This window comes from Chaetodon auriga, chromosome 22, assembly GCF_051107435.1.
Source record: "Chaetodon auriga isolate fChaAug3 chromosome 22, fChaAug3.hap1, whole genome shotgun sequence".
NCBI classification, from domain to species: Eukaryota; Metazoa; Chordata; class Actinopteri; order Chaetodontiformes; family Chaetodontidae; genus Chaetodon; species Chaetodon auriga.
The window spans coordinates 18,027,072-18,042,500 of NC_135095.1; the positions used below are offsets into that span (position 1 = coordinate 18,027,072).

Below are 15,429 nucleotides of genomic sequence, written 5' to 3' on the forward strand. Positions count from 1 at the left end.
TGTAAAGCACTTTGAGCTGTAATTCCTGTGTTAAAAGTGTAAACAAATACAGTTTATCAGTATAAATCATTATTGTTTTCAAACGCTCCTACGGGGTTTAGGGAAGACGCTGCTTTTACTTTGAAAGGAAACGCACCAGTTAATCGAGCTAACCGTGCTAACTTGGCGGAATTGTGTAAACCTACAGGCGCTGGGGGTTTGGCGATGGGAGGAGGAGGAGGAGGAGGAGGAGGAGGAGGAAGAAAAGCCCTCGTCCCGATACTCCCCAGTTTTGTTGCGTATCGCGCCGTTTACAGCGGAGCTTCAGGCTGGAGATCCGGCTGCATGTGTGCGCACTGGGTCCAGAAAACACACACTCCTGCCGCTGAAACCTGGACGTCTGTGTGTGTGTGTCGGTGTGGTCATGAATTCCACCTGAGCCCGGCTTGTCGTGAACCGGTTCTGGGCGTGGGGAGGACGAGGAGAGCAGCCGGTCGACTTGTTTGTCGGTGGGAATATTGTTGAAGTAAAGTTCAGCCGCAGCTTCGCCTCAACAACGCGTTTAATTTGGCTGCAGTTGGACTCGACAGGAGCAGTTTCCGCACATCAGGATGTAAATTTGGGAACTTTTTTTTAACGAAGGGCGAGTTTCATTTTCCAACTTTTCTACCTTTGCGGAATACAGAGAGAAACGCGCGGCTGCACGGAGGCAGATTTCGGCGCAGACCCAGAGGTAAGCAGCGCCCGTTCGTTACTTTTCTCCGCCGCTGACATGGAGGTTTCAGCTGTTTTATGCGTTAAGTTTCACTAAAAAAAACCCACCTTCCTTTTAAAGAACACTTTCACAAAGCTTCTCAGAGCAGGAAAAGCTTTAGGGGGATTTTAAAGATTTGTAAGGCACTCGTGATTTCTTATCAACGCGTTGTTGCCCCGATACGTTCCACTCCGATGTTTAGAAGACGCCACACCGAACTCCACTCGAAAAACTTCAAATTTAATTATTTATTGATTGCGGGCGAATGGCAAACGCACCACGGAGCACGAGTTGCGATGTTTTAGAAATAGCGTTTACTGGTTGGATGTTCGGCGTACAAGGTATCACCTAGAAGTGAGTTATTTGGGAAAAAAACTTGGAATTGATTGAATGCAAGTTGTTCATGTACGTGCTGCCATTGACATCGTTGAGGCTGAATGTGGCGTCGAGTGAAACGGATGTTAGAGAGCGGAGACATCTTAAAACTTTGAATGACATAACTAAAGAAAGAGTGCTTACTTTTTGTATGTTCACCGAAATGAAGGCTGGTCTGTAGTTTTTGTAGTCATGAGTTCAATTCTGTTTTGGTTGTACTAGTCTGTGCTGATTGTTAAGGTCATTTTTAATTTCATGATTTTTAAACGGAGTCTGACGGGACGGTCTGCGCAGAAGAGACAGCGGAATGTGTTGGGACTAATCAATGCACAGAACATCTGGAGCCACAGCAAGTGGGCTGATCCTGTTGAGCGCGTGACATAATGTATTCCAGACTGCACTGAATTCTTCCAGTGTTATATTTCCAACACCTGTACAAAACCATCATCTTCTGCTGATTCTCCTCATTAAGTCTGCACCAAACCCAATGAGGATAACTGGAAGTTAAGATGATTCAAAAGCTCTGATCTCTCTCTGTGTCAGATGCATATTCTAACACTGCATCCGTCCAGTACACTGTGGTGGAAACAGATGTTTTTTGATGGCAGTATTGATTTGATGTGCTTAAGTCATTACAGCAGCAGTCAGATAATGACTGTGCTCAGTCAAATCTTTGGCTCCAAAGGTCATTAAAACACATTAACCCACACCTCATGTGTGGAACTATGAATCTTAGAAAACGCAGCGCTGGTTGCCACCTGCCTCCTAGCATTGCTGTGTATGATGGGAAGGTAATTGCCCATGGTGTCAGCTAATGGATTAGAATAGCCTCCACGCTGCACCTTGAGCTGTGAAACCATAAAACCATTACAGCTACAGCAGCAGCTCTCTGTTTAGACTCATGTTGTTTGATGTTATGGCTAATGTGATGCTGCAATCGCTCGAGCGTGCAGCTTCAAGGCTGCTTGAACAGGTCATCGTCATCTGTAATTTACCGCTGTCACCCTGGGGACGTCTGCTAGTGCAACATTTGCCGTTTTCTTACAATATCAGGTGCAGGGTATGCATACGGGCTCAAATCTGGATCCTCTTGGAAGGACTCCATCAAAAGTGATTGACAAAAGTCCAAAAAAAAACACCTTTTAAGCACAAAACCTGCAGCAAACTGCAGGCTCAGGCGTCCAGTGTCAGCATGAGTGATGAGAACTTGTCCTCGCACTCTTTGCTGTTGCTTGTTCAATCAAGGTTTTGAAGGAAACAGCACTTCCGATGTGTCCTTATTGCCATCGATTGTTCAAAGGCGCCGTTCTTTTGTATAATCTCTTGAATAAGCTCTTTAGTAAATCCCTTTTTTAATGTTTCACAGCTATTTCAGCGAACGCTTCGACACATGCCTCTACACACAGCACAATGCAGACATCTCCTCCTTTGTGAGCCGAGCGAAAAGTTAGTGGGCGGCTGAACTCCATGTTGAATAGCCTTAGGGACAAACTGTACACTGTTTTACATTATCTCCTGACTCGGAAATGGAGTTGTTGGGAGTTTATACGAATATCGCTCGGAGGCGAAGGGAATTTCATCGGTTGCTTATTGGGCAGCTCCAACAAGTATGGCTGACTTGCAACTTTCTTTATATAAAGAAGGAACCGAAAGGGAGGAAAATCAAAGGCCAACGACCTCTTTTTATTCATGTATTCATGACATTGGCAGTCGGGGAAGGTCAGCAGGTAACTGGGTGTTTTGGCTCGACATGTTCAGCATATGGTAGCAGAGCTTAGGCCGTCTTGATATTAGCTTTCTCTTCTCTTATCTGTTTGTTTTTTAACTGGACTTTACTCTCCGATCTGAAGGCTCAGACCAGATTTTGGCAAGAAGAAATGTATTTAAAATGTGTGCTGGGCAGGAAATCCAGGTGGGACCAGAAATAACGTGAGCAGAATTTATTAGCAGCCGAAGCTAACGGGTCATTAAAAATGGTTGGGTCACGCCACAAGTATTATTTTCTTTCTTTGTGAAAGTTCGATGCCACTCTCATGTCTGTACAGTAAACATGAAGCTACAGCCATCAGCTGTTAGCTTAGCTTAGCTTAGCATAATGTCTGGAAATAGGGGGGATCAGCTAGCCTGGCTTCGTCCAAAAGTAAGATAATCATCTTGCCATTTTTGATAAAGCCAGACAAGTTGTTTCTCCATTTCCAGGCTTAATGCTAAGCTAACAGCTGATGGCTAAAGCTGTTTTTAGTTTCCCCCTTGAATAATTCTTTATTCAAACAAATGATGGCAACAACCAGGGGACTAAAAGAGTGAGTCAGGAGAAATAGCACATTGTGACTGACTAGTGCTAGCGTGCTTGCTAGCTTGTAGCTGTTAAACCACCACTTTCCAAAGCATGTGTCAGCTTATTTGTTGCCCTGCATGTAGCTAGTTCCTTAGCTACACACCTGTAGCACAGTGGCTCGGCCACCTGGCTTTGAATGAACCAATGAGACGCTTTCAGCCTCGGGGGAATGTGTGTGCGCTGTGGGCTGCGCTGTGTGTTCATGGAGTCTGTGCAGTTCGACTGTCAGGAACCTGTTTGAGTGGAATGCAGGCCGGCGGTTCAGTTGCTCACATGGATGTTTGTCTGCACACAGGAAGCTGAGCTGTTGAGGCCGACCGTCAACTCCGAGTGAATCCACGTAAGAAATAAAAACTGAAGATATGACAACATGGAAAATAACCGAGCCAACGCTGATAACTGACTGCAGGTGACTGTGGATCAGAGCTGCAGCGTCTTCAACATAAATACATATAATATCTGTCTTTTGGGCTTTAAAGCGTCCCGGTGTTATTGGAAATTGGATGTCACGAGTTGGACCAACTGGAATCTGATTCTACGAGTGGTGTAATACCAGTTTTAAAAAAAGCTGCCCCGCATTCGACTGCTGATTCCCGCTAATCCCACCATGATCAGAGTACAAATCGCTGCTGGCTCGACACAACACGTGCCCACCAGCCGTCTCTTCAATAACTGACATGCTGCGAGAAGTTTGTGTTTTATTTGTTATGTTTAAAGTGAGTTATTTTCCTCAGAAAGGGCGATTAATCACACGCACGCTGAAGTGCCAAACAGAGCATATGCATGACGGCTGAAGGTCCCCGTGTTCTCAGGCTGTTCCTGCGGCTTCGTCACGTAGCGTTAGCTGTTTGTAATCTGTGATCAGAGGCCTTGTGCAAATTGAAAACACAATGTTGGAGATGAAGCTCTGACAGATGGACGCGGCGCTCTCGCCGCTGACCGTCTGCTGCAGGCTTGGCTCCGGCTGCCTGCGGCATGTGTCGAGCCACTTTGTGGATCTGGCGGCCGAGGAACTTTGGGTTTGCAGAGCTTTTTGCAGTAATTGTTGGCCGCTTGATCAGCGCTCATCTTATCCATATTCATAGTGTTGCAGTTGTGTTGCGCCGTCCTCGAGCTGAGAGGCGAAGCCCGAACTGCTTCTCCTCTTCAAGCTTTTTAATTCCACACAGCGGTTCATGTTCGCCCGCTCTGTCTCTATTGGAACCATGTGGTTGCTTTCAGCCCAGAGCGACTGTAGCTCCTGTGTCGAAACACCAAAATAAGTATCTCCACTCGGGCGAAAAAAACATGCCTTAACCTCAAAGCCTGAAATTAAATGATTCTTCAGAACTTGGCAGAGACGGCGAGTGAAGGCGGAGGGAGGGAAACGCTCCTCTGTGCTTTCTCCAGTGATTTAAGACAGGAAGAGAGCGTCGGTCCTCAGAGGTCAGAGGTCAAAGAGGCCGAGGTCAGCGGCCGAGAGTCGCAGAGATGCTCATGTTTGTTACCACACAGCCCTGAGTGTGTGTGTGTGTGTGTGTGTGTGTGTGTGTGTGTGTGTGCGCGCGCCTGTAAGAGTGTTTTCACTTTCTTTACACGTTGATGAAGATGATGTCGGTCAGTTCGTATCAGTCTTTACGTCTATAAAATGTCCGTCACGTTGTTCCGAAGCCCACGATGACGTCATCTCACTGAAGGCCAACAGACTGTCCCGTTGGAGACGCTAACGAGGGGACGTAAAGTACGTTAAGAATAGCTTTGATGAGTCATCGTTGCAGATTGCGTTCTGTCAATCTGCTCGGCTCTGTGTGCCAGAGTGTGTTTTCATGTCTGTCTGTTCTTTTAGCTTTTGTTTTTCAGTTTGTTCTTCTTACAGAGGGAATGAAAGCTCAGTATGAAGATAAACAATAAAAGAGAAAGAAAAGAAAAATCAGACATTTTAATTTAAAATAGACTCTTGAGCTCTGCAGTGTGACGCACCGGAGACTAATAACACATCCTTCCTCACTGTGTGCTTGAGATCAACACAGGAGCATCGGTTGCCTCCCGCGTCGACCAATGACAGGGCCAGGTGGCATTCCGTCCCTCAAGGAGCCCTCCTCTGATTGGCCCGTTGAAGCTGTGAGTGTGCGTGTGCACAGCGGAGCAGGAAGTCGCTCTGCTGGATGAGTCAGTGAAGACTTGGTCTCTTTCCATCGTGCTGCTGCTGAACTTTGGTGACCTCGCTGGGTCGTTGTGCCTGTTGTGTCATGAAAGCAGCGAGATGAACTCACCGAACCTCGTCACGTCTGCACCGTGACACGTTTGACATCTGAACTTATCTTTTAGAAAACGTCACAGAGCGGGTCCCACAGCCCAAAGAGATGCATTCAAATTCCTCTTTTTGTTCAACCAGCTGCCCAAAACCAAAAGACGTTCAGCTCACAGTCGTATATGATGAAGAAAAGCAGCAAATAATCACATTTGAGAAGCTGGAACCAGTGAAAATTCTGCTTTGAATTCTATGGAAACGATATTAATCAGCCGTTACTTTGATAACTGATCCGTCGTTGAGCCGTTTGCAGCTCTTTAAATGTGCTGTTTTTCTCTGTTTTCATGTCATTTTAAGTGTCTTGGTTTGAAAGAGGCGATCTGAAGCTGGTTAGCTCTGCGCTAACCGAAGCATCAGTGAAGCCTCTCGCTGTTCTCCAAGTGTTTTCCAGCCCAGGAACAAAGTGAGAGAAACTTTAGAGTTATTGAAAACATGTTGCTGTTATCGCGCAGAGCCTCGTCCACCCGATTCTCCGTGTCTACCTTTGATATGTGCTCATCGCCGGCTGTTTTCCTCACGCATAATGAGGACGCTGACTCGTGCAGACGGTGGGTAATGAACAGCAAACCGTCCTGAAGACACGCGGCTCCTCTCTCCACCGTTTCATCTCTGATGGTTTCTCATCGCCGCGGTGATTTCTTTAAAAACGGCTGCTGCTGCTTCCAGAAACATCAAAAACGGCACTTGTTTGTGTGGTTTTTCTTGCAAGCGTGCAGGTGTTTGTGTGTAGGTGTTCACACCTGCACGCGTAGATGCTTTCTTGAATGACTTGCGGTCATTATTGTACAGTATCACACCTGCAAATCACACATTCGCTCAGGTGAAGACGCCCATTGGCAGCCATTAGTGTTCCTTCTGTATGTCTTAGTCAGGATGATAATGATGATGATGATGATGATGATGATGATTTCTTTGTGTCCTGTTATAGTTGCAGAACTGCTTCAGGACACTTTGGTCAAACGGGATCAATCACAGAAAACTGGACCAAATGATCGGCTCGGTAACAGTAGAGCGGCCGCCTGAACCCGTGAGGCAGGCGGGCGGAGCGAGCCGGTGTGAAGGGTCTGGTCCTGCTTTGTGTGTCTGCAGGAGGTGATGGAGGCTGGAGTGTTTGCAGACCGGGTGGCTGCGTTGTGTTTGTCCAGCTGTTAACGTGTCGTTCTCGTTAAGCGGCTGTCATCAGGGAGGCAGCTCTGACTGATTACTGCTACTTTCCACCAAAGTTGCGTTGTGGAGAAACAGGAAGTCGACGCATCTGATTTGAAGAACTTGTGTTAGAAAAGCAGTTGAGCTTCTCTCTTCTCAAAGAATCAACACGAGCGCGATCGGCTGCCTCCAGGACATTTGCATAAAGGTTCTCGACCCTCACGCGTCGCCGCTGAACAGCCTTTGAGTTTCGGGTCACAACGGGCGGCGACGGCGAGCCTTTTGAGGCTCAGTTCAGAGTGAATGGCGTCCTGCGGCGAGCGCGAAGAGCTGGCTGCCAAACAGCTTTTCATTTACAGGCCAAGTCTCTTTTTCCAGTTGTGCACAAATGCATCATTCTGGTGTTTTTAATCAGACCAACGTTTCAAAAGAACTCGTTCAAAAGAGAGAAAATCTGAAACAGAGCTTTTTAAACGCTGGTCTTGAACTGTTTTTGATCCGCTCCGCCCTTCACGTCCCGTCTGATTGTTCTACCTCCCGAGCGTTCTGACAGTTGTTCTGAGGATGAATTCATTTGTGACCTCATCACAGGCCGCTTTGTCATAATATTGCAGCTTGAACTTTGACTTTCTTGCTGAAAGGACTTATGATCTCTGCTCCCAGTCCATCCGAAGTGTCTTTCACTGTGCAAAGGATTGTGGGTCAGAGTGGCCAGAACAGTGTGTTAGCTCGCATACTGCGAAATGTGGCCGGATGCATCCTGGTGTTTCTTGAATACAGCATTTGCAGGACAAACTAAACCTTTTCCTGGCACGGTATGGACAGGTGCTGGAGGGCAGCATTGGTTGAGGTTGGGGACGATCATGGTCGTCATAAATACGGCGGCGCCATTTTGAGGCACTTCCCGGCACGACGAATGCTCGCTGTGAACACAATAAAGCAGCCTCTGTTCGTTTAGTGATCAGGAGATCGAAATGAGACGTGCTGTCAGGTGATCAGTCAGCCATCGATATGTCTTCAGAAGCTTTGGAGGGAACGTTCAACGTTCAGAAACCGTCCGTCTCACTTTGTGCTGCAGCAGAGACGCAAATTGACTTTATACCGAGATGAGTTTTCGCTGCGGCGTGGACGTTTTGCAAATCGCTCCCGTCGTCCCTCCGTTCTGTCGTCCACATTACAAACCAGGCGAGGGAGAGAGAAACCCACATCCCATCAAGTCAGATTACATTGTCTCGTTGATGGAACAATTTGTAAGTCAGTTTTGTCAGCATCACGCTCTCGCAAAACTCCCAAGAGTGCAATGTCTGCAGGCCGCTGAACCATCAGGCGTCATTTATTTCCCCCCAGACGCCCTTTAACTTTATCATCATGACTACTGATACACATACACACTCTGTCTTTGTATCTGTCTGTCACACACACACCAGTTTATGATGGATTTTTCTCTGCTGAATGACGAGTGGGAAGCGCAGAGGACCATTTAGAAACCCGGGTCTCGCTGGCTGTCTGCCTGTTAATTCAGGGTCACGTCAGTCAGCCCGTTCGGAGACGTGAGGCGTCGCTCTCCAAAAAGACAGAGTGATCATTAAATGAATAAAAGGCCGCCGCTCGCTTGGTAAAGAATAGAAAACATGAAAAGAGACGCAAAGACAAAAAGGGCCGGGGGAGGAGAGCTACAATGGCCCTCTGTCTAATGATTCCAGCCAGCGTTTTCTATTTCTATTCCATCTCATACAATGCCTTTAATTACTTGCTATTCTAGTTGCTTAAGTCTATTGTGTCGGCTTATTACTGCGGGGACTGAAGGTTCATTATACCGAGAGACGGATGCACTTCAGAGTTTTTCCTACTGGTGTACGCTGGAGTGTTTCATGATGAGCTGAACGAGGTTGACGATCTTAAAGGAGCGCTGCGGTGGTTTTGCTCGTTTAAGCCGCTAATTAACGACGATGTCCTGACGCCTTGTGTTAGCGCTGAAGCTAGCAGTCGTATTTGATGTTTTCTATTATTTTTAGCAGTTGTTTAAATACCAGTAAATCCAAATCAGGTGACACATCCACCTTAAAAGTCAGTGCTTCGCCTTCCAGAACGCACTTCCTCTGACTACAACCCTGATTCCAGTAAAGGACAGATGTCCCGCCCACGAAAGCGTCTGATTGGACAGACCCTGCTCTGTGAAGCAAGACATTTTCTTGAGAAAACGTCAAGTCGCTTCTTTACTAACTAGCTAGGATTTCCACGTAGAAGGATGGTGCGTTCACATGCTGCCGTGTCCCTGAATCTGTCATTTTTGTAGACATTCAGCACGACTACCTGTCAAATTCAAGTGTCTGATAATTATTTATATTCGCTTTTGAGCTCCCAAACGTCACAGCTCATGAATGCAGTGCTGTGTTGCAGCTGTAGGAGGAAGCTCTGTCATCAGACCTTCACTTCGGCACATGAATGCACCACCAGGAAGGATTCGCAGATCATTATAACTCAAAGTGACACCTTGCAGGAGTTGGGAAATGGGATTTACGGGGCTGATTGTGGTCCCGTAAGACCATGAAACCTGCTAAAAACGCCACATTTCCAAGGTTATCCATCTGAAAACGGATCTGATCTGTGTGGTTTCAGAAACTTTAGACGAGGTTTCTGATCTAAAAGCAGCATCGATGTCCCTGCTTGTAATATAATCTGCTGCCCGATCTCACAAAGACCCTCAACCCCCGAGCAGCCGGAGGAAGCGAAAGCTTTGTGTGGAGTCATTATAAGCCGAGTTGCTGCTGCTTATGTTGATGTTGCATCACTGCAGAGCTGCTTCGCGTTGGCTCGGCTTTGTGCTGCAACCAAAAGGCGCTCGGATAAAAGAACATCCCCACTGAACAAATGAGTTCATCTGTAAATGGCTGAGGTTCATGCTGCTGCAGGTCGTCTGTGCAGCACTAAACCTGATCGTCATTCAGTGTCATCAGTTAACTGAGAAACTAAAAGCATTTCCTTCCCGTTTGTGGCTGATCCCGGATGAAAGGTCATATCACGCAGCCCTAAGGTGCATCCACAAAGGCGTTCCTCATTCTGAGCTCTTGTACAGTTTGCTCATCAGGACGTTCAGGGTCAGCCGGTGGCTGCGGGTTTCAGATCGGCCTGATTGACCCGTGATCGGCTTTATCGGACAGTAATCTGTCTGCGTGCGTTTGCTTGTGTGTTTGTGCTTGTCCATTAGCAACGGAGCATGAGTGTGATCTGTGTTTGGGCTTCTGGGGAGCGTCCGAGGCCTGTGTTTGCAGTAGAAACAGCAGCAGGTGTGTGTGTGTGTGTGTGTGTGTGTGTGTGTGTGTGTGTGTGTGTGTGTGTGTGTGTGTCCTTGACCACTCTGTTTATATAGGTGGGGCAGATAAAGCTAACGCTGTGAAGCTACCTGCCATCCACTCTTCACTTTCTCTTTGTTTTTCCACATTTTCTTCACATGACTTGAAGTTTTTCACCTCTCTTCTATTTGTGGAGTGATTTTTTTTTTTTTTTTTAATTTTTTGTCTGCTTTTCTCATTGAAACTAACTTTTCTCACCTTCCTCGTCCGTTTAATGTTCTGGAATCGATCATGAAACGGACGAGCAGTCGGTGAAACACGGGATCATGCTTTAAATCTGGCGGCTGGACGCCCTGAAGCCTTGTAATCATGTTTTGCCCGAGGCAAGTAAACGCAGCATCACAGCAATCGAAAGGAGACGTGAGAAAAGCATGAGGAACTCTTTGAGGATCATTAAAACCCATAGAAGGTCTGACTGTGGAGATGTTTGTGGGAGGCTGGAGAGCGAGGAGGTGGTCTGAGGTGACTCCAGGGCTCTGAACAGTGCAGAGCAGCAGGACGTGGCTACGAGCGCGCTCAGGGCCGAGGACGAGGATTAGAATAAGACATGAGGCTCCTGATGTCTGCTCGCAGGACGTGATGCCGTTTTTTTTCAGTGTGTGAGTAAACAGGAGGGCTGGTGGTTAGCATTAGCAGCAGTAGCCACCAGGCTGAGTGTCGCCCACGCTTCACTCAAAATACTGCTGAAATCCATCCAGCGTGTATTTGGAGAAACTGCCTGGAGTGCTGCTTCCTCTTTGTCTCCGCTGAATTTCATGTTTTCGTCCTGGTTTTGGTTTCAGTTTTTCTTTGCATCATCAGCTCTTCCTGGGCTCCGTATCCTCCTGCTGTCCATCAGGCCTCGTCCACGCTGCTCTCGGGTCTGACTCGCTGGCTTTCGGCCATCTTTACGACGCTTCACGTCACTGTGGCTTTATAACGTTTGGGATTTGAAGTTCTCATCTCGACCCTTCACGACTTCTTCTTCAGGGACCTGCACAAAGCTTTCTAAACCTTTGCAAAATAAACTTGAACTATCCCAAATTGCATTATGGGAAATGTAGGATCCAGCTTTGGTCTTCTGCTGCTCCATCTCTCTCTGTTATCTGCACTAAATCAGCAGCGTGCGCCTTTAAAACAAGAAAATTTTCACAAAAAGAGTGAAGTAATTTATTTTTCCTGGTAAAGTTTCTCGTTTGTGTCAAAGAAGACTCAACAATAGAGTAAATGATGGCAAACTGTTGATTTTCTGTGTGAAACTGAAAATAAATTCAGAATTTAAAGGGCCAGCGTGCAGGATTTAGTGGCATCAAGGTGAGTCACAAATTGCAACCTGTCACCGCTCCCTCCACTATGGAGGCCAGTGTTGGTTTGTCCACTCTGGGCTCCTGTAGAAACACGACTATGGACTTTAAAGGCTAATTCAAAGCTAACGAAAGCGCAGCGATTCTTACTTTCAGCTGATTCTACACATGAAAACATGAAGAGCCCTCTGAATCCGACACACTGGCCCTTTAAGAGGCTTTAATTCACACCATCAGTCGCAGAAATGCATAAAAAAATATCCCGTTTGACAGAAATAAGACACTCATCTTATTATTAACAAAGCAAATATCCTCATTCGTGAGGATTTTCTGCTCTTCTTTGTCTAAACTGAACGTATTTGGATGAAAATCAGCTGTTGGAAGACGCCACATTGGACTCTGGGAACTTACTTGCGGACATTTTAGCAGTTAATCAATCAATGGAGGATGTGAGTGACAGATTACTCGGCAGCTGCAGCACAAAGTGCAGAGAAATAAGACAATGTGTTCTCTCCCAGTTTGTTATGAGCTCTTTGTTCGTGTGCGGACCTCCTTCAGTTTTCAGCCCTTCACTGGGGATTTCTGGGCTGATGGAAAACTGGAATGTGGATGTGATCTTTGGCTGTGGGAATTTCCAGTGTTTTATTTTAGTCCGCGTTGGTCGTCAGCGGCTTTGAGGTAGAAGAAGAGTAAGTGAGGATTTAGAAAACTGCGCTGTGATTACACACGAACGTGCATCCGTGAGCCGCTGCGCTGCTTTCACGGACAGAAGCCAAGTCTGGAAACACGACGTCGCTCCGTCAACACGTCTGATAGCTGCTCGCCATGTGCCAAAAACGCGGCTCTGCTCCCGATGGCGGCTCTTATAAATACCAGCGGTGCATGAAGGTCGACAGGCCGTCAGGGTGAGAGTCTGTGGACCGGAGTGCTCTCTCTGTGTGGCCTCTAATTAAAGCCACTTGTGTCTGCTGAAGGCTGCTTTCACACCCAGAGTGTCGAGTCCACGTGGGGCAGTTTGGTGGCGTTCAGTGTCTCACCTGCTTAGACCGAAGGGCTTCACTTAAACCTGCAGTAACTGATTCTATTGGCTGCTTTTCTCTTCTGCATCTCTCCTACCTCTTCTTCATCTCTGCTATTTCTTCTGTTCTTTTAAGGAGCACCTGAAACAAAACAGTTTCCCCCGGAGATCAATAAAGTATGTCTGATTCAGATTCTGATAAAGGAAAGAATTATTATGTACTGATGGATCTTAAAACCACCTGACTCGTCTGTCTGTCTGTGTGTGTGTCTGTCTGTCTGTGTGTGTGTCTGTCTGTCTGTCTGTGTGTGGAAACACCTTCGCTCGCACGGAAGCATTATCCATTTTCAGATTAACCTGCGTCACTGCAGGCGTCGCCTCACACGGTGTGATCGCAGCCCGTCTGCAGGCGGCGTCTGCGTGACACCGCGGCGGTTTGTGTCCGTGAGAATCTGACACAGTGTGAGACGCACAAATACCTAACGGACACATTCACACGTTGAAGACCTGCATGGTGGCATTGGACGAGAAGTGTGTGTGTGTGTGTGTGTGTGTGTGTGTGTGTGTGTGTGTGTGTGGTTTAGGTGGGTGGCAGACTGTTCACATGTGGTCTGAGGTGATATGTCTTCTTGTTCTAACACTAGTGGAAACACACACACACACACACACACACACACACACACACTAATTAAATTCTGTCTTTTAAACGCGGTCCAGCCACATCTGACCAAGAAATGAAGCACGTGAGGACGTGTGTGTGTGTGTGTGTGTGTGTGTGTGTGTGTGTGTGTTCTCACGGCTGCAGTTTGACCTCTTGTCTCGACCACAGGAAACCCAGAACCACAGTCCTGTCCTCGGCTATTTTGTCTTTTCTGTCTTTCAACATTTCGGTGTTTAATTCCAGAACTTTCCCACACGTCTCTCTGGATCTCGCTTTATTTCCGCCTCATTTCTCGCCAATTTCACATCGTCTGAATTCTCGTTTTTGGGTTTTCTTTTCCGCTCCGCTGTGTCTTTTTTTTTTTTTTTTTTTTTTTTCAGGATAGAAATAGTCTCCACATAAATTCATCTGAAAACGTGTTTTTTTTATTTTTATTTTTTTGCCCACCACCCTTCTGTTAAGTGTAAGCGCTATGTGTTGTCCTTATCATGCAATCAACATGCCACAGTTCACGCCGTGATGGTAATCACGCACACACGTGCTCTCGCTCCACTGATTGCAGATGAAGCGTGCTCGTCTTAAAGTGGCAATCAGCGAGTTTCTTGTTTGCGTTTTTCTTCAGCCGTGGAGTTTTGAATAGTTTTCTGAGTTTGGAGCGTAAGTCTGTCAGGGAAGTCGTGCCTGAACTCAGGCTCCATCACTGCCGTCTGTCTTCACAGGACCTGCATTATGAGCTTTAGCAGCATTAGCATGCTGTGATTTTGTGCGTTTACTTGCACTGACCTGCACTCTGGATGCTTTGTGCTAACTTTGTGTTCCTTTAGCTTTTCGTGTCGCGCCGTCCTCAAGTCAAAATTTCAGTTTACGATCAAATACCTGCAGAACTGCCACCATCCTCAGCTGTGCTTTGTGTTTGGTGCTAATTAGCAAATGCTAAACACATTAAACTGACATGGTGTTCATGGTAAACAGTGTATGTAGTAAACAAGCGCATGTTAGCATGGTGATGTTAGCATCTCTCCTAAATACAGCTTCACAGAGCTGCTGGTGTTTTTCTTCTCTCAAATGGTTTTTTATCATCTCTGTTTGCTGTGATTTGCCTCCACCACCGCCATCATAAAGCAGGCTGACTCTCACTGGACGTCAGCTGGTGTCACCTGGTTAAATGGAGGCTAACGGCGTTAGAGGACAGAGGGATGAGGAGGTGAATCAGGGCGCAGTTAGAAAGGCTGCTTCACTGCTGAAGGTCTCAGTAATGTTTGTCAAGTGCTTCCCATTTGGCTGCAGGCGGGGGGAGAGGGCGAGAACACACACACATGCACACACACACACACACACACACTCACACTCTAATCAGTGACAGTCCGTACTTTCCACTGGATGTGACATTGTGTTACCCATGAATAAACCAGTTTAACTGAGTTGCTGCTGCTGTTGACACAATGCGAGGTGTGTGTGTGTGTGTGTGTGTGTGTGTGTGTGTGTGTGTGTGTGTGTGTGTGTGTGTGGTCCTTCACCATTAACCAGCTGGGTGAGCATCTGTTTCACGCTGCAGTTCTTTACCTTTAAATTGTTTTCCTCGCTGCTCTTCTTCTTCTTCTTCTGTTTTTTTTCTGTCCATCTCCTGTGAACTCCGGCTCGCTTGACCACCACCTGCCGTCCACACTCCAGCCTTCTGTCTTCGTCCCTGACAGCTCTGAATACAGAACAGATTTACAGCCGTGTGAAGCTTCGGCCTGCACTTAAACGAGCAGAGCCTGGTTACTGGAGCTGCTCTCAGGTGGTGAATACCTGCGGAGCCGATCGCTTCAGCTAACGCTAACGTTACTGTCAGTGCTGCTCTGTGGCTGCTGGATGCTAACGTATATGCAACACATTAGCCAAAGCATCTTAACGAGGCTATAACATGTCAGCGTCTTTCAGCTTGTTGTTGAGTTCGCCGTCCCTCTTTGGCCGCAGAGTCAATGATCGCAGCTTTGATTTGTAGTTTCTGGATCCGTTGACCTTTTTGACCTCCATGGTGGGAAATCTGCCCTTTCTGCTCTCTTGAACCTGAACTTTTGTCTCCATTAGTCACGCAGGCCTTCCTCTTTCCTCCTGATCATCGTTTGTTCTCGTCATGAAGTTAAATCATGTTTACGTTCTGGTTTTGGAAAAACGCCTCAGACCCTGATTACTTGTTCCTGGTTTCTGAGTCATACTGAACACATCATGGTCACATGAACACCATCA

General features: G+C 46.9%; 1 protein-coding gene across 1 annotated transcript in view; it reads left to right on the forward strand.

The window, feature by feature from the left end:
* Window positions 1-274: 274 nt before the first annotated feature.
* The window catches only part of LOC143315128 (plexin-B2-like), a 144,294-nt gene continuing 129,139 nt past the window's right edge, over window positions 275-15,429 (forward strand). The window contains exon 1 of the mRNA XM_076722610.1: window positions 275-712. The gene's annotated coding sequence lies outside the window, so the exon portion shown is untranslated. The remainder of the gene's footprint in view (window positions 713-15,429) is intronic.